The sequence below is a fragment of the Thalassophryne amazonica genome, chromosome 10, assembly GCF_902500255.1.
Source record: "Thalassophryne amazonica chromosome 10, fThaAma1.1, whole genome shotgun sequence".
In the NCBI taxonomy this organism is placed as follows: domain Eukaryota; kingdom Metazoa; phylum Chordata; class Actinopteri; order Batrachoidiformes; family Batrachoididae; genus Thalassophryne; species Thalassophryne amazonica.
The window spans coordinates 9,323,028-9,343,416 of NC_047112.1; the positions used below are offsets into that span (position 1 = coordinate 9,323,028).

At 40.9% G+C, this 20,389-nt stretch overlaps 1 long non-coding RNA gene across 1 annotated transcript in view; it reads left to right on the forward strand.

Moving 5' to 3' along the window:
* The first annotated feature begins 1,321 nt into the window (after positions 1–1,321).
* LOC117518303 overlaps positions 1,322–20,389 on the forward strand; it is a 29,666-nt gene continuing 10,598 nt past the window's right edge. Inside the window, exons 1-2 of the long non-coding RNA XR_004562937.1 lie at positions 1,322–1,334; positions 6,309–6,314. This is a non-coding gene — a long non-coding RNA (uncharacterized LOC117518303). The remainder of the gene's footprint in view (positions 1,335–6,308; positions 6,315–20,389) is intronic.

Genomic DNA, 20,389 nt, shown 5'->3' on the forward strand with positions numbered 1-20,389 from the left:
GTGGCAGCAGCATTTTGAGTCAGTTGGAGACCCTAGTGCTGGACTGCAGTAAACCAGAGAATATAACATTGCAAGAGTTCAGTCTAGAAGAAACAAATGCATGAATCAGAGTCTCAGCATCAGCCATTGACAGGATGGGACAAATCTTTGCTATATTACGAAGGTAGAAAAAATTAGTCTTTGTGATTTCTCTGACCTATAGGTTAAAGGACAATGTAGGATCAAAAATTACCAAAGGTTCCTCACTTTGTCAGACTGATGTATGACACACGAGCCTAGATGAAGTGATAGCTGGTCAAACTGAGGCTGTCTTGCTGGACAAGGAACCATCTTTTCCGTCTTCTCTGAATTTAAAAGTAAGAAATTGCTCGACAACCAGCTTTTCACTTGAGCAAGACAATCCTCTAAAGTCTTGATGTCTATGAGATTACCAGCACTTAGCAACTATTTTGATTTGGGGAAAGAAAAAAAAAATTGATCACTGACTCATGAGATTGTTTGGGCTGTGAAGGACTCCAAGACACAGAAGCTACATTTGTGTTTTAATTTACTAGCCAACATTAATAGCAGCAGTTGATAAATGACAAATTACACTGGATTTCACATGTAAAAATCCCACAGCAACGTGTCCACAGAGAGAACTGCACTGTGTGCATGATTTGTGAAACTGGTCACAAAAGAAGAGAGAAACAGGATGATGCTAGCCATTACGCTATGGGACTACCTGACATTATAGACCAAAATCTTTAAAGTGTCCAGCTTACTGTTTGAACAGAACACATTTACCTCGAGTGTGACGTTGTTTCCAGTCGTGTTTAATGACTTCTGAGGTAAAACGAAACACGGCAATGTTGTAGGTACAAATGTGGCTAACTATGCTAGCACAGAACAAGCAGCTAATGATGCTGCAAATGTGTGCGAGGGCACTGCAGCTGTATTTTGATTTAACATCTCAGACTTGCTTTATGCATGTTTTAGGATTCACCTATGGAAGAACTTTGAACAGATTATTGATGCTTCAAAGTTTGAATTGAATCCTGGGGCTTTGAACATGTTCTGGACGCTAAAGCAGAAAAGCAGCTGAGCACTTCAGCAACTCGACGACGTAAGGAAAAAGTATAAAGTCATAAACGACAAAAGTGAAATATATATAGAACAGAAGAATGTGGGAATTTTTATTTATTTATCCATCCATCCATTTTCTTCCACTTTATCCAGAGTCGGGTCGCGGGGGCAGCAGCTCAAGCAGTACTTTGTTCCTCTGAAGCAGCTTTATCCGCACAACCTGTGAGCGTGTCTTTGTTGGGAATAATCTCTGGAGACGTGCACACACTGTCACCGCTTGCACACTTATCGGCTCTCCTGGGTTTCCTCCAGGAGACAGATAAAAGCAGAAAGTCACTGAGCCCCAGATGACTCTCAGCTGGTGAAATTCAGAGCAGATTTCTGTCCAGACACAGCCCACGACCGTGTTCTTTTCTATATTCTATCCTGTACTACTTATTTACAAACGGGTACTTGCATAACTAATCAATAATTTACAAACAAACATTTAAATAACTATTTACAAAACATAATTTACATAACTGTTTACTAATTATGAACAAACATTTAAATAACTATTTACTACTTTACAAACATAATTTACATAACTGATTAGCAATTTAAGGGCAAGCATTTAAATAACTATTTACTAATGTATAAGCACCATTTACATAATTGTTTACTAATTTGCAAACAATTACAAACAATGGAGGTATAGTTTATTTGGTACCCTGTCAAATGGAATAAACACAAAAGGGAAATAAAGTTAGTGGGAGCGTGTGTGAGGCTGTAAACGCTGTGGATTCAGAGCAGTGCACACACACTGAAGTACAAAAAAAAATGAGGTGCGCAGCTGACAGTCTGTGTGACAGTCACAACTTTACACATGCATTTATTGACAAATACTGAACACAGGGAGACAATCAGGGGCCTGTTCAGAATCTGTAGCTCTAGTTTCACCATCAAGAAAAAGATATTAATAATAATAACAGAAAACATATCTGAATGTGCACGTCCAAATGTGCCTGTGCTGGTTTTCGTTCGGAACAATTACAACCCCAATTCCAATGAAGTTGGGACATTGTGTAAAATGTAAATAAAAAAAAAAAAAAACTGAATACATTGATCTGCAAATCCTCTTCAACCTATATTCAATTGAATACACCACAAAGACAAGATATTTAATGTTCAAACTTTATTGTTTTGTGCAAATATTTGCTCATTTTGAAATGCCTGCAACACGTTTCAAAAAAGCTGGGACAGTGGTATGTTTACCACTGTGTTACATCACCTTTTCTTCTAACATCAATAAGCGTTTGGGAACTGATCACACTAATTGTTGAAGCTTTGTAGCTGGAATTCTTTCCCATTCTTGATTGATGTACGACTTCAGTTGTTCAACAGTCCGGGGTCTCCGTTGTCGTATTTTGTGCTTCATAATGCGCCACACATTTTCAATGGGCGACAGGTCTGGACTGCAGGCAGGCCAGTCTAGTACCCGCACTCTTACTTCGAAGCCACGCTGTTGTAATTCACGTCTGCAGTAATGACACCCGGTTACGCCAATCGGAGGTCACTAAAATTAACATTGAATCGGTGTGTAACTTTGAAAAAACAATGTCGGACTCTGTAGTTTTCTCTGGGCCCCTCCCCAATCGGACCGGGAGTGACATGTTTAGCCGCATGTTCTCCTTGAATTGCTGGCTGTCTGAGTGGTGTCCAAAAAATGAGGTGGGCTTCATAGATAATTGGCAAAGCTTCTGGGGAAAACCTGGTCTTGTTAGGAGAGATGGCATCCATCCCACTTTGGATGGAGCAGCTCTCATTTCTACAAATCTGGCCAATTTTCTTAAATCCTCCAAACCGTGACTATCCAGGGTTGGGACCAGGAAGCAGAGTTGTAGTCTTACACACCTCTCTGCAGCTTCTCTCCCCCTGCCATCCCCTCATTACCCCATCCCCATAGAGACGGTGCCTGCTCCCAGACCACCAATAACCAGCAAAAATCTATTTAAGCATAAAAATTCAAAAAGAAAAAATAATATAGCACCTTCAACTGCACCACAGACTAAAACAGTTAAATGTGGTCTATTAAACATTAGATCTCTGTCTTCTAAGTCCCTGTTGGTAAATGATATAATAATTGATCAACATATTGATTTATTCTGCCTTACAGAAAACTGGTTACAGCAGGATGAATATGTTAGTTTAAATGAGTCAACACCCCCGAGTCACACTAACTGTCAGAATGCTCGTAGCACGGGCCGAGGCGGAGGATTAGCAGCAATCTTTCACTCCAGCTTATTAATTCATCCAAAACCCAGACAGATCTTTAATTCATTTGAAAGCTTGACTCTTAGTCTTGTCCATCCAAATTGGAAGTCCCAAAAAACAGTTTTATTTGTTATTATCTATCGTCCACCTGATCGTTACTGTGAGTTTCTCTGTGAATTTTCAGACCTTTTGTCTGACTTAGTGCTTAGCTCAGATAATTATAGTGGGCGATTTTAACATCCACACAGATGCTGAGAATGACAGCCTCAACACTGCATTTAATCTATTATTAGACTCAATTGGCTTTGCTCAAAATGTAAATGAGTCCACTCACCACAGGCTTTTAAGGTGGCAGTAATTAAACCATTACTTAAAAATATAAAGTGCCTTGGGGCAACTGTTTGTTGTGATTTGGCGCTATATAAATAAAATTGATTTGATTTGTAACACGTGCAGAATATGGCTTGGCGTTGTCTTGCTGAAATAAGCAGCGACGTTCCTGAAAAAGACGTTGCTTGGATGGCAGCATGTGTTGCTCCAAAACCTGGATGTACCTTTCAGCATTGATGGTGCCATCACAGATGTGTAAGTTGCCCATGCCATGGGCACTAACACACCCCCATACCATAACAGATGCTGGCATTTGAACTTTGCGCTGGTAACAATCTGGATGGTCTTTTTCCTCTTTTGTCCAGAGGACATGACGTCCATGATTTCCAAAAACAATTTGAAATGTGGACTCATCAGACCACAGGACATTTTTCCACTTTGCATCTGTCCATTTCATCCATTTTCAGGATGTTGTTTATGTATGGCTTTTGCTTTACCTTGTAGAGTTTTAACTTGCACTTGCAGATGTAGCGACAAACTGTGTTAACTGACGATGGTTTTCTGAGGTGTTCCTGAGCCCACATGGTAAGATCCTTTACACAATGATGTCAGTTTTTAATGCAGTGCTGCCTGAGGGACCGAAGGTCACGGGCATTCAATGTTGGTTTGCATCCTTGCTGCTTACGTGTAGAAAGTTCTCCAGATTCTATGAATTTTCTGATTATATTATGGACTGTAGATGATGGAATCCCTAAATTCCTTGCAACTGAACATTGAGAAACATTGTTCTTAAACTGTTGGACTATTTTTTCCACACAACTGTTCACAAAATGGTGATCTCACCCCATCTTTGCTTGTGAACGGCTGAGACTTTTGGGGATGATCCTTTTATACCCAATCATGACACTCACCTGTCTCCAGTTAGGTGTTCTTTGAGCATTCATCAACTTTCCCACTCTTTTGTTGCCCCGTCCCAACTTTTTTGAAATGTGTTGCAGGCATCCATTTCCAAATGAGCAAATATTTGCACAAAAACAAAAAAGTCTATCAGTTTAAACATTAAATATCTTGTCTTTGTGGTGTGTTCAATTGAGTATAGGTTGAAGAGGATTTGCAAATCATTGTATTCTGTTTTTATTTACATTTTACACAATGTCTCAACTTCACTGGAATAGGAGTTGTACACGAATGAACTATATACTCAACAAGCAGCCATCCATCACGCACCATACCAGCCTCTAGCCTGTTCCCTACTCAAACCAGTGCATTTGCACATCACTTGATTTGAACATTGATGGAATAAAAATGTTTCCTATTAACAAAAACAAATGCACCATCTGATGGTGCCTTTATAGCACTATAGCAGTCAATAGCTCCAGTTACATGTGGGAAACCGGCTCTTGCTGCAAATTGCGCTTTAATGTTGTAAAGTGATGTACCTGGATGACATTTGGATGACTGCGTTCCACACAGCTGACATGGCTTGGCTCAAGGTTGACTGACACACTCCTGACCGATCGGCCACCTCCCGCTGGAATGTTCCTGTTGCCAGCAAGCCCAGCATGGTCAGCACCTGTGTGGACACAGACAGCTCCTGGTTCCTCGCTGTATTGCGTTCTGGGCCGGTCACAGTTCTGCGCACAACTCCAGTGACAGTGGCCTTGGTAAAATCAGTTTATGAGCCGATTATCATCATTTGCAAGTAAATCCTCGCGTTCCCTGAATACACGCTCACCTCGGATTGCACCATTTGTAAGGTCCTCTGATGCTAACGCAGCCACTGTTAGTGCCATTTTCCTCATCACTTTGTGCATGTTTTTATATCCACCCATATAACTACAAACACGTGGGTGTGTTAATTGTTCATCAGTGTGTCTCTGATGTGCACATCACTTTGACGACTTCATGTTTTCACACTGCTAATGATTCCCAGCATAAACTATGTGTCAGCAGAGGAACAATAGCTGTGGAAAGGTGCATACGCCAGCCAGGATTTTGGAGTGACGCACCACACATTTCCATGGTCCACTTTTGATACATCTGAACGTTAGCGTGTAGACAGGCGTACGCAGCTTTTGTACATGAGGCCCCTGGTTTCTTTAGCACCTTTAAGCCACAGTAAATCACCAAACATCACTTGACTTTCATTTAAACCTTCAAAGTCACTCAAGGTCAAAACCAAAAGCATATCTTTAAAGCCTGCATACATTTGACTTCTTCTTCATATCTGACAGGAACTGACCCCATCACCTCCAATTTAAGCTTTGGAAAATGTCCCCTTATTTATTGGCACAGAGCTAAAACGTTGGCTTTGCACTGTCACCTTGACCTTTGACACCATTTAGTTTGTAACTCCAAGGGTCGAGTTTGCACTGTAGAAAATTCAGACTGAATCATTAAGAATTCGAGGAGGATGGATTTCGAATCAAAGATATTTGACATACGGACAGACAAAAAGTTTAATAGTTTGGAAGGTAAAGCTATGGTGGGTAGGAGTTAGCATCATCTAGAGGTGAGGTTACAAACTGCATTATACTATCACATTTCTGCTTCTTTGGTGACGGGGATTCATGTATCTTACTTTCTCTTGTGACAAGTAATATGAATGAGAAAAATGAAAAAAAAAGTTTTCAAAGCTGGTTGCCTGCATGAGCAACCAGCAGGTGGTGTATCATGGAGCAAGCAATGTTTTCAGATAAAAATAAAATCAATCAATCAATCAATTTCATTTATATAGCGCCAAATCACAACAAACAGTTGCCCCAAGGCGCTTCATATTGCAAGGCAAAGCCATACAATAATTACAGAAAAACCCCAACTGTCAAAACGACCCTCTATGAGCAAGCCCTTGGCAACAGTGGGAAGGAAAATCTCCCTTTTAACAGGAAGAAACCTCCAGCAGAACCAGGCTCAGGGAGGGGCAGTCTTCTGCTGGGACTGGTTGGGGCTGAGGGGAGAGAATCAGGAAAAAGACATGCTGTGGAGGAGAGCAGAGATCAATCACTAATGATTAAATGCAGAGTGGTGCATACAGAGCAAAAAGAGAAAGAAACACTCAGTGCATCATGGGAACCCCCCAGCAGTCTAAGTCTATAGCAGCATAACTAAGGGATGGTTCAGGGTCACCTGATCCAGCCCTAACTATAAGCTTTAGCAAAAAGGAAAGTTTTAAGCCTAATCTTAAAAGTAGAGAGGGTGTCTGTCTCCCTGATCTGAATTGGGAGCTGGTTCCACAGGAGAGGAGCCTGAAAGCTGAAGGCTCTGCCTCCCATTCTACTCTTACAAACCCTACGAACTACAAGTAAGCCTGCAGTCTGAGAGCGAAGCGTTCTATTGGGGTGATATGGTACTAAGAGGTCCCTAAGATAAGATGGGACCTGATTATTCAAAACCTTATAAGTAAGAAGAAGAATTTTAAATTCTATTCTAGAATTAACAGGAAGCCAATGAAGAGAGGCCAATATGGGTGAGATATGCTCTCTCCTTCTAGTCCCTGTCAGTACTCTAGCTGCAGCATTTTGAATTAACTGAAGGCTTTTCAGGGAACTTTTAGGACAACCTGATAATAATGAATTACAATAGTCCAGCCTAGAGGAAATAAATGCATGAATTAGTTTTTCAGCATCACTCTGAGACAAGACCTTTCTAATTTTAGAGATATTGCATAAATGCAAAAAAGCAGTCCTACATATTTGTTTAATATGCACATTGAATGACATTTCCTGATCAAAAATGACTCCAAGATTTCTCACAGTATTACTAGAGGTCAGGGTAATGCCATCCAGAGTAAGGATCTGGTTAGACACCATGTTTCTAAGATTTGTGGGGCCAAGTACAATAACTTCAGTTTTATCTGAGTTTAAAAGCAGGAAATTAGAGGTCATCCATGTCTTTATGTCTGTAAGACAATCCTGCATTTTAACTAATTGGTGTGTGTCCTCTGGCTTCATGGATAGATAAAGCTGAGTATCATCTGTGTAACAATGAAAATTTAAGCAATGCTGTCTAATAATACTGCCTAAGGGAAGCATGTATAAAGTGAATAAAACTGGTCCTAGCACTGAACCTTGTGGAACTCCATAATTAACCTTCGTCTGTGAAGAAGACTCCCCATTTACATGAACAAATTGTAATCTGTTAGATAAATATGATTCAAACCACCGCAGCGCAGTGCCTTTAATACCTATGGCATGCTCTAATCTCTGTAATAAAATTTTATGGTCAACAGTATCAAAAGCAGCACTGAGGTCTAACAGAACAAGCACAGAGATGAGTCCACTGTCTGAGGCCATAAGAAGATCATTTGTAACCTTCACTAATGCTGTTTCTGTACTATGATGAATTCTAAACCCTGACTGAAACTCTTCAAATAGACCATTCCTCTGCAGATGATCAGTTAGCTGTTTTACAACTACCCTTTCAAGAATTTTTGAGAGAAAAGGTAGGTTGGAGATTGGCCTATAATTAGCTAAGATAGCTGGGTCAAGTGATGGCTTTTTAAGTAATGGTTTAATTACTACCACCTTAAAAGCCTGTGGTACATAGCCAACTAATAAAGACAGATTGGTCATATTTAAGATCGAAGCATTAATTAATGGTAGGGCTTCCTTGAGCAGCCTGGTAGGAATGGGGTCTAATAGACATGTTGATGGTTTGGAGGAAGTAACTAATGAAAATAACTCAGACAGAACAATCGGAGAGAAAGAGTCTAACCAAATACCGGCATCACTGAAAGCAGCCAAAGAGAACGATATGTCTTTGGGATGGTTATGAGTAATTTTTTCTCTAATAGTTAAAATTTTATTAGCAAAGAAAGTCATGAAGTCACTACTAGTTAAAGTTAAAGGAATACTCGGCTCAATAGAGCTCTGACTCTGTCAGCCTGGGTACAGTGCTGAAAAGAAACCTGGGGTTGTTCTTATTTTCTTCAATTAGTGATGAGTAGTAAGATGTCCTAGCTTTACGGAGGGCTTTTTTATAGAGCAACAAACTCTTTTTCCAGGCTAAGTGAAGATCTTCTAAATTAGTGAGACGCCATTTCCTCTCCAACTTACGGGTTATCTGCTTTAAGCTGCGAGTTTGTGAGTTATACCACGGAGACAGGCACTTCTGATTTAAAGCTCTCTTTTTCAGAGAAGCTACAGCATCCAAAGTTGTCCTCAATGAGGATATAAAACTATTGATGAGATAATCTATCTCACTCACAGAGTTTAGGTAGCTACTCTGCACTGTGTTGGTATATGGCATTGGAGAACATAAAGAAGGAATCATATCCTTAAACCTAGTTACAGCGCTTTCTGAAAGACTTCTACTGTAATGAAACTTATTCCCCACTACTGGGTAGTCCATCAGAGTAAATGTAAATGTTATTAAGAAATGATCAGACAGAAGGGGGTTTTCAGGGAATACTGTTAAGTCTTCAATTTCCATACCATAAGTCAGAACAAGATCTAAGGTATGATTAAAGTGGTGGGTGGACTCATTTACATTTTGAGCAAAGCCAATTGAGTCTAATAATAGATTAAATGCAGTGTTGAGGCTGTCATTCTCAGCATCTGCGTGGATGTTAAAATCGCCCACTATAATTATCTTATCTGAGCTAAGCACTAAGTCAGACAAAAGGTCCGAAAATTCACAGAGAAACTCACAGTAATGACCAGGAGGACGATAGATAACAAATAAAACTGATTTTTGGGACTTCCAATTTGGATGGACAAAATTAAGCTCTGTCTGGGTTTTTGATTAATTAATAAGCTGTAGTGGAAGATTGCTGCTAATCCTCCGCCTCGGCCTGTGCTACGAGCATTCTGGCAGTTAGTGTGACTCGGGGGTGTTGACTCTGCTTCCTGGTCCCAACCCTGGATAGTCACGGTTTGGAGGATTTAAGAAATTGGCCAGATTTCTAGAAATGAGAGCTGCTCCATCCAAAATTGGATGGATGCCGTCTCTCCTAACAAGACCAGGTTTTCCCCAGAAGCTTTGCCAATTATCTATGAAGCCCACCTCATTTTTTGGACACCACTCAGACAGCCAGCAATTCAAGGAGAACATGTGGCTAAACATGTCACTCCCGGTCCGATTGGGGAGGGGCCCAGAGAAAACTACAGAGTCCGACAATGTTTTTGCAAAGTTACACACCGATTCAATATTAATTTTAGTGACCTCTGATTGGCGTAACCGGGTGTCATTACTGCCGACGTGAATTACAATCTTACCAAATTTACGCTTAGCCTTAGCCAGCAGTTTCAAATTTCCTTCAGTGTCGCCTGCTCTGGCCCCCGGAAGACAATTGACTATGGTTGCTGGTGTCGCTAACTTCACATTTCTCAAAACAGAGTCGCCAATAACCAGAGTTTGATCCTCAGCGGGTGTGTCGCCGAGTGGGGAAAACGGTTAGAGATGTGAACGGGTTGGCGGTGTACACAGGGCTTCTGTTTAGGACTACGCTTCCTCCTCACAGTCACCCAGTCGGCCTGCTTTTCCGGCTGCTCGGGATCTGCCGGGAGGGAACTAACTGCGGCTAAGCTACCTTGGTCCGCACCGACTACAGGGGCCTGGCTAGCTGTAGGATTTTCCAAGGTGCGGAGCCGAGTCTCCAATTCGCCCAGCCTGGCCTCCAAAGCTACGAATAAGCTACACTTATTACAAGTACCATTACTGCTAAAGGAGGCCGAGGAATAAATAAACAATTCACACCCAGAGCAGAAAAGTGCGGGAGAGACAGGAGAAGCCGCCATGCTAAACCGGCTAAGAGCTAGTAGCTGCGCTAAGCTAGCAGATTCCTAAAAACACGCAAACACGCAAATAATTTAGAGGTGATTCAGCAGAGGGAGTGCTTTAGTTAAGGCACGTGAAGATTACACTGCGAAACAAATCGTTATCTAGTTAACTAGATCAATCTAACTGCGCAGATTAAACAGCTAACAGATACAGCAAAACACCGCTGTGCTCCGGAACAGGAAGTGATACAATACCGCAGTGAGAGCCAACCACCAGTAGTCAAAATAACTGTCATTCCAACAGTTAGGATGAGAGATGGGTAAGTTACCCTAAATCTTTCCATTTCGGGGGGCCCCCCCCCCCCCAATAACGTTGAATAAGCTCTCCGTCTCTTGCATCCTGTGTGTTAGATGACATCATGTGATATGTATTATCAGAAGAAGTGTTTCCAATGTGGGTTTTTCAAATAAGGATTCTTCAAATCACCTGAAAAACGGTGTCATTCCTTTTCTGCTGCTGATCCGAGGTCGCTGTGGTAGCAGACCAAGCAGCTCATCCCTCCAGTGTGTCCTGGGTTTCCCACGTGGAATCTTCACAACTGGATGTCCCCAGGTGGACGACCAGGAGTCATCCTCACCAGCTGCTCAAACCACCTCAGCTGGTTCCTTTCGATGCACAAAACCCCATCAAGCAAGAGTAAAAAACACTTATTGCAATGTGAGCGTTATTGTTTTTTAAAAACACATTTCCATTAAGTGCATTTTCCATTTGCTACTTCAAATTGTGCCATTTTCAGAGTAGCAGAAACCCACTTCATGCTTAGTTTTTCTTTCTTTTTTTAGTTTTCTGGCAGTGCTGCCCACTGTGAAGGAGTGGCTTCATACAGTGTCTTCACAATTTGAAATATTGCAACATCTTGCATGTGACTTAGACAGAAATCCATGAGCGACAGTTTGTCGTTCTTTGTGTGGGACCAACACGACCTGCATTAACCACTTTCCTTCTTTTCAGACACGTTATTTTGGGTGAAACACGAAAAAAAAAAATCCTTTACCTGAAAGTGCTGCGCTACAATTTATGAATCAAAAATCCTTGTGCATTTTTGGAAACTGATGGTGCATTTATAGAAATGCAGAACCACTGGATGTCCCTTTTAGGCTACTGAATCAACATGGCAGCCCCCATGGGGGCGGGGCTCCTGTATAGGTATGAAGGGCTCATTCTAAGCTCATAAAAACACATTGATTTAATTAATTAATCGAGTAATGAACAGATTCTTAAAGTTATACCCCAGCTCTGCTAATGTAAGTAAGATCTTTCGGCTGCTCCCTTGTTTTCACTCGGGGTTGCCACAGCAGACCCAAGGTGGACCTGCATGTGGATTTTGGCACAGGTTTTACGCCAGATGCCCTTCCTAATGCAACTCCACATTGCATGGAGAAATGGGGTCTACAAATGCCCCACTAAACAGATCCCCACCCCGACGTGTTCTACTGTTCACCCCTGAACACACTGTAGCCTTAATGAAAAACTGAGGCAGAACGTGTTCGTCAGCACCACTGACGTGAACAGCTCCTCCTCCTGAGGCATCACAGAATGTGGATTTTGGTTTGGGAGATCCACAGAGAGAAATCTCCGGTTGACCTCCAGCCGTCCTGTGTTTGTGAGCAGAGGCGAGACGGTTGACTCCAGAAGTCAGAGATAAGCCGCGGCCGAGAGATCTACGAGTCTCGTTTTCTGACGTGCATAAGAAACGCCTGATACTTGGACACTTTTTTTTGTCCTTTAGTGTCCCAAACACGAAACCGGAGAGCTGATGGATGACTGTGAGCTCAGCTGGACATGACGCTTTGTCCAATGAGTCTGTCCATGAGTCTGACCCCATCATCTCACAGAGGTCAAACAGATACATTAAATCTCAAAGTACTGTTTCTCTTGACCCACTTCCTGCCAAAAGACTGAAGTTCTGTAGAACATCTTTGTCTTTTTTGCCTTGTTCACTTCTCTCTTCGTGTAATTCATCCTCTTTTATCGGAGCCGGCCTGCAGGGGGGGGGTGTTTAGGTGGCACAGACATCCATTATCAGTCTGACACGAACCTGATTTCGGACGTCACTAAAAGAATTAATCTGGACAAGAGGGGGGCTCCATGATTCCGCCCCCCACCCCACCCCGTCATGTTCGTTAGCCGCTAATCAATTATAGCACAAAGACGCTGTGAACCGGGTCTGCAAAACCAGGCCGATCACAGAGTTCTCGACTTAACTATAATCTTTTTTTAATTATTTTTTTCCTCTGCACATACCCACAACGGAGTAAAACTGAAAGAGATCAAGCTTTCAGTGTCCATGTGGGGTCGGGTTGGGTCAGGTCAGACCGCAGTCTTGTTCAGCACCTCGGGGCAACATGCTGTGATTTGGTGTACAATAATCTGAACTTTAGTTAAGGCCTTTAACAAAATCTCACTAATTGTTAACGAACAACATACTTGCTCATGCATGTACACACCATGTGTCTGAAAACCGTCCAGCTGGGGGCAGTGCAATAGGCTACTAGATCCAGATTGACAACCACATTTGTGCATTTCAGGCTTGTAGCACATTCCCCCAAATAAATAAATAAATAAATGGGACAGATGGACTTTAGGATTATTAATGAGAGAAAAAAAAAGACTCTAAATAATGATGTAATTGCAAACAAATTAATCATGATTCGGTACAAAAGCAGTATCCATAAAAGGCTGAGACCTTGAGGAACACATACGGGCAGAGGATCTCCTGTTAGTCTACAGCTGAGTGGAGAAAATGATTGAAATGGTTAAAAATAATGTTTCTCAAAGACTGAAAGTAATTTGCATATTTACAGCATATAATAAATGGTAAATGAACTGCATTTATATAGCGCTTTTCCATCTGCATCAGATGCTCAAAGCGCTTCACAAATAACACCTCACATTCACCCTGATGTCAGGGTGCTGCCATACATACAAGGTGCTCACTACACACCGGGAGCAATAGGGGATTAAGGACCTTGCCCAAGGGCCCTTACCGATTTTCTGGTCAGGCTGGGATTTGAACTGAGGATCCTCTGATCTCAAGCCCAACGGTTTAACCACTAGCACAGGGGCTAATTAGCAGGATTTTAATGAGCCTTTCATTGGATTCAGGTGTGTTGGAGCAGGGAGACAACTAAGAGTGTCAGGAAGGTAGATCTCAAGGACCGAACATGGGCACCGTGCACTAGACCATCATCATCATGGCAACATAAAGTGCTAAATGCCTTTAGCATCCCAACCTTTTTTGGGGGAAAGTGCTGCAGATCTTAAATGCAGGAATTAATGCACATGGAGTTCACCCTCCCTCCCTCACGCTGTCTGTGTCCATGAACAAGATATCTTACCTACACTGTCTCAGTCCTCCCAGCTTTAAATGAGTAGCAACCTCTTGCTGAGTGAGTAACGTGGGTTGGCCTGGCGTCCCCTCCAGGGAGAGTCTCAGACTCTCGTCCACTTTACCCTACGGAACCCAGAGATGAGCACCAGCATCAACGGGCCTCAGGGTCGACGCAGGACTTAGTTCTCAGAGCAGATTGCAATTCAGTTGCCAGATGGTGACGGTGAAGCAAACACAGCCCATGTCTACAGCTCCGCCCACTCCACCGTGCACGCAGATAAGTACAGACATGTAACCTCTGACCTTTCACAACCACCAGCTGTGCCTTTGCAGGTTATGTCAGTAACCATGTTCTGGGTCTGTGATGACCCCCCCCCCCCCCCCCCCAAAAAAAATGCTAGCAACCGGTTTGTTGGTGTTTTTGGTCTTTAGTTGTAGCAGGACGTCAGTCATGTTGGGAAAGAACAAAGAATCACATCCACATGGTTAATAATTCCTCCAAATCAAAGTCAGACTGATCCTGGACCAGCAGAGCAGATTAAAGGGCCCAGAACCTGCTGACTCAGACGGTCTCCGCCAGGTACAGAATAATTAATGTAATTACACGTCTTATCGCCACTCAGGAACATCTCCTTATCGTGTCTTAACATTTAATTAGAAAAATCTTTCTAATTAATGATTTTCTAAAATGAAAGTTAACTTCAACCAGTTATCCCCAGCTGGTTTGCAAGGTTAGACTTTTCAAAGAGTACCTGTGCAATCCTTTATGTGGAAGACAGCGCCCCCTCATGGCTGTTTTCAGCCCCACTGCCAAGACAGAAAACCTGGGAAAACTGAGGAGCTGCTGAAAAATAAATTTAGTCAAATAAAATCTGATATTTCCTCTGAAACAGTCACAGAAATCATATGTTGTCACTTAGTGACATTTTTGTAGTTTGGTTCTAGTTCAGCACAGAAGAAACCCAACTTCAAAACAAGGTTTCTTCTCAGGCTGTGCGACAGCGCCACCTGGTGACTGAGCCAATGATCTATGAAGCTGAAGCCAGAACAGCTTGATGCCAAATTATTTTACATACACAGACAGCGAGTGAGGGAGCTTACATACGATGACATTTTTGTGTTATGATTAGTGAAAAGGATTGTTGCTGATCATAAACCGGCTTTTACAGTTTTCTTTAATATGGCATCAAAGTCCTTAACACCTTTTAAAAGTATTGTTCCTGCTTTGTGGCATCACTGATCTCTGTTCACCTGTCAGACATAATGAAGGCTGACCGTTCTTCCCTCGGGTGGAGGAGTTACATGCACCGAGTGCAGTGTCATTATTTTAGGAAAAAACAAAAAAGCCAGACGTAACGTTTCCTCCAATCACACATTCTAAACAGCCGTTTAACTAGAAGAGCACCCAAAACTCTTTGTCCAACTCCTATTTTTCAGGGTGAGGTCATTCCCACTATTAGACCTTGACTGCTGACCTTTGACCCTGATCACTTATTTTTATGTTGATTGCTGACCTTTGAGCCTTCCCAGGATTATGATTTTGTTGCCGTTTTGTCTGTGTTGCTTTGATCATATCATCAGGAAAACCAGGGGGTGGGGGATCCAAACCTTTGGTCTGATTAACTGACTTCCCGATTACAGGATCAAAGGAACACAGAATCAAAGCTCCAAGAACAAAGACCAGAATTAAAGTCCACACCTTGTACTGGATCTAATCTGAAATTTAGTCAGCTCCTCATTGATCTGACGTTCAACTCTCCACCAAATGTCACTTAAAAATATTTATATCCTTTTCAGATATCCTGCTGACAAAAATTAGTTCAGTTCCTAGATAAGTTCCCATGTCAGGCTTCAAGTTTTCCTTTCCCACCACCCGTTTGCCACTCTTTAGGCACCGTCCCAGACCTTCACGCAATGTTCAAGGCAAGTCTGACCTGAGACAGTCCCTCCACACCCAGAGTGTGGTGCTCCATTCTTTGTATAATCCAAAGATTTTCCATGTGGCGCGTCGGTCCAGTCGGACAAGGAAAAAAGTGAATTTTCTGAACCGGACAACAGTCGACTTTCTTTCAGTCCCTGCAATGGTTAAAAATAAATAAATAACTAACTTTTCAGGGCTGTGTTGTTTTTCCAGCCATATGTATTGATTATTGTCATTTTCTTGCTGATTCAGTTGACTCTGTTTGTTTGGCTGACAGAGAAATCTGCGCACACAAAACCGATCCAAAATGAATTAATCATTTAATATTTAGCGCTTTTTTAACTGGTAGCTTCGCAGTGACTGACATAAAAACACAGGCATGCACTCACAACATACAGCGCCACCTACAGGTCTGGCATATGTACTACTGCTTTATTTTTTGGTTGAATTGAGCATTTTAGTGTGGATGGAGATAAATGTTGACACTTCGCCATGTTTACAGAACACTATTTGAAAACAAACATCTTTTAGTGTCCATGTAGACATGGCCTTAGTCTGAAAGAAGACAGTCACTACAGCCCTGGACAGGAATGGACTGTGAGGTTGTAGACCAAGAAAAACTCCTCTTTTGCAGAAGAAACCTTCAAGGAGAATCTGGAGAAATGTTATCTATACTGGAAGCATGTCCTTTTGTCCGATGAGATGAAACTAGAGCTCTTTGTCCATAGAGATGTTAGTTATGTTTGGAGAAAGAAGCCCAAAGAACATCGTCCCCACAGTGAAACAATGCGGTGAGAACCTTCAATGAGTCCGTAACTGGGAATCTCGTGAAGGTGGAAGGAATCATGAAGAAAGGATATTTGAAGACTTGGAAAGAAATCCTCAAACAGCTAGCAGCAAAACTGGATCCGTTTGTCTTCCAACACAACAACCCAAAACATACATGGCTCCTGGTAAAGAACTACCTCCAGAAGACCAAAGTGAACATTACTGACACCACATCGTCACTTATTTGCATTTTCACCTTGTTTGCATGTAATTTGCCCAAAAACTCAAAGTGCTGTGTTTTTGTCCCAGGAAGTCATATGCATCATATTTTACCCCTTTAGCACCTGCCCTCAAATGAAACGCTTCCCAGTAAAGATCAGGGGAGCTAATAATTTTGACCCTGGTAGTTTTTGTTTCTGTGTGCAAAGTAAAATAATGGAAACTTCTAAAACACAACTAGGATGTTTAGAAATGGCATGTTGAAAATTCCTTGCTCTGATTTAAAAGCACTTGGGAAAATTTAGAAGAAAACGTTACATTTTATGGGGGGATACTAAATTTGTCATCTGTATTTTAGCTAAATGGCTACTAAAAAAAATTGGACAAAGTTCCAGCTGAAAGATGGCATCAGGAGTCGTCATTAATGTCAGTGTTTGCAAAAATAAAACTCTCATTAGAACCTTTAACCTTAAAAATGATGACTCAGCAAAATGTTAATGTTGTAAATAGGCATGGGCCAATCAGATATTGTCGAAACTGACCATCAGATATCTGAAACTAAAAAACAAAAACCATGTCATCAGTCTTGCATTGCAGAGTCGTGTTGTGGGCTACCAGTGGTGTGCGGTCAGGGGAGGCAGGGGGGGCTGTGCCTCACCTGCCATCATGGAAAGAAAAATGTAAAATGAAGAAATTAATTAAATGGTTATATTTATGCAGTGATTTGTACTACAAAGTTATTTTTTTTTTAAATGAATGAATGAATGAGTTTATTCGGCACACAATTCAACAACAACAAAAAAAACTGATAACAAAGCAACTTTACAAAAGTCCTGCGTGGCCGAAAGGGTGAGGGCAGAAGCAGAGCGTATAAATACCCACCCCTTATACTAAAAAAATAAACATATACACACAAACAAAATTTCATAAATACATATCTACACAATCCACACACACACATATATAATATGAGGTCTGTTAGAAAAGTATCTGACCTTTTTATTTTTTTCAAAAACCATATGGATTTGAATCACGTGTGATTGCATCAGACAAGCTTGAACCTTCGTGCGCATGCGTCAGTTTTTTCACGCCTGTCGGTTGTGTCATTCGCCTGTGAGCAGGCTTTGAGTGAGGTGTGGTCCACCCCTCTCATCTATTTTTTATTGCAAATAAATGTCAATTTTTTTCCAGAAACTGTGAGAGACCTCCAGGTGGACACCGTTCGGAAAATTAATATGCCTTTCAGGGACGATTTTATGGGGATTACACAGATTAAGGAGTGATCCAGACGGTTTAAAGACCGCCCACAACTACTGAGAGCGTGGCGTGCTCCCAGCCCCCATCGACAGGCTCACACCCCGCTGGAACAACCAGATCATTTCCAACGTGAAGGCTTTGTTGATCCGGGACCTTGTCTGACTTTCACAAAAAAGATGAAGATGTGGACATCAGCACTTTTTCGGTACATTCCACCGTTAAAGGAGATTTTTTCATGGAAAGAAAAGCGGAGGGACGCGCCACGGAGCCGTTCATTACGCGGGACAAAACCACCTCGGTGTTGGTCTCACGGGACGGCTTAAAGGTGGATTTCAGGATTGCGGTTGCTTTTCAGTCGTGTGAATATCCAATTGTGATTGTGCATGAGCTGGACCTGCCCCAACACAATAAAATTCCTCTCAAATTATAACTGGAGTCCCTCAGTTTAAACAGATCCTGGACATGTGGCAGCAGTTTATTTTTAACTTTATACATAATTTGTATTGTGAAGTAATCAACCAAGTCCCAGAATTTTAGAATATGCAAACAGGCAAACAATGGATTTGTTGGCTCACAATGTGATTTGTTACAAATAATTCTTACAGCTTTCTTTTGCAACAAAAATATTGGATTAGTATTAGTTTTATATGTATTTCCCCACACCTCAATACAATAGGTCATGTATGGAATGGGCAGTGAGTGATATAAAATAGTTAATGAGTGTTGGGAAATTAAATCTTGTGCTTTATGCAGAATTGCAATGGCTTTTGACATTTTGGATTTAACTAAATTAATATACATTTTCCAGCTCAGTTTATCATCAATAACACCACCAAGAAATTTTGTATCAGTTACAGTTTCAATTTCAATATCATTTAATAATAAATTTCTGCAGGAAATCCTGGACTTCTGTCCAAATATAATACACTTTGTCTTATCAAAGTGGAGCGATAATTTGTTTGAATCAAACGATTGTTTAAACTTCTGTAGTTCCTTCTCCATCATCTCCAAGGTCTGTCCCAAGTGATCCCCACTACAAAACAGTCGTATCATCAGCAAACAAAATACATCTGACGGACTTGGAAACCAAACATATGTCATTAATATACAGAAGAAACAACAACGGCCCCAGTACTGAACCCTGGGGCACCCCACAAGTAATTTTCATGGGTTCAGATTTTGCCCCACCAATATGTACACACTGATATCTATTGTATAAATAGCTAACTATCCAATCATATGCCAATCCCCTGATACCATACCACTGCAGTTTGTCCAATAGCACAGTGTGGTCTATACTATCAAATGCTTTCTGTAAATAATAATAAAAAAAAACCAACAGTATATTGCTTATTTTCAATTGCATTTGTAATCTGTTCAACAAAATCAATTACAGTCAGTGAAGTAGTGCAATTTTTTTTCTAAAACCATATTGCTGTTCACTAAGTATGTGATGTTTAGTTATGATTCAAGAATTTTTGAAAATTGTGGCAGGAGTGAGATTGGTCTATAATTTGAGAAGACATGTTTGTCTCCAGATTTAAACAGCGGTATCACTTTAGCCAATTTCATTCTGAAAGGAAATTTTCCAGTCATTAGTGACAGGTTACAAATATACGTAAAGGGTCTAACAATACAATCAATAATATTTTTAATCAAAGACATATCAAAACTATCACTATCAATTGATCTTTTCCCCTTGAAGTTACGAACAATATCAATTATTTCATATTCATCAGTTTCTTTAATGAACATTGAATCCTGAATTTTATTGTTTTACAGTAATCGAAAGAACGCAGTCCAGAAGACACAATCGAATCAGCTAAATTTTACCCACATTTACAAAGTAATCATTAAAATTATCTGCTATAGCTTTATTTTCCTTAACAACTGTACCAGTACTTGTGTAAAAAAGGGCAGGATATTCATTAACACCTTTTCTCTTATTTATGACTTAATTTAAAATCTTCCAAGTACCCTTAATGTTTATTTTTTTTCCAATAAATCACTATAATACTGCCTTGTACAAGATTGCATAATATTAGTTAGCTTATTTTTATATGTCATATCTTTTCTCAGCATCAAATGTTCTTAGTTTTAAGAATTGCTTGTACAGAAATTTTTTCTTTTTACATGCATTTTGCAGTCCTTTAGTAATCCATGGTTTGTCAACATTATGCTTATTTCCAACATTTGATACCAAAGGGCAATGTTTATCATATAAATTAGAAATAATAGAAATGAATGACTCATAGGATTGATCAATATCGTCAATGTAAATGTCACTCCAGTTTTGATCCCTTAACGTTGTGAAGGTGTAGTAACACAGACCCACAACAGGGGGCGTAAATGAACGGACGATAGATGAGCCAAAAGACAACAATTTAATGTTGTGAATGTGCACAACGGAATACAGACAACAGCAGATTTAGAATCAAGTCAAATATACAAACGTGACGTGTGGG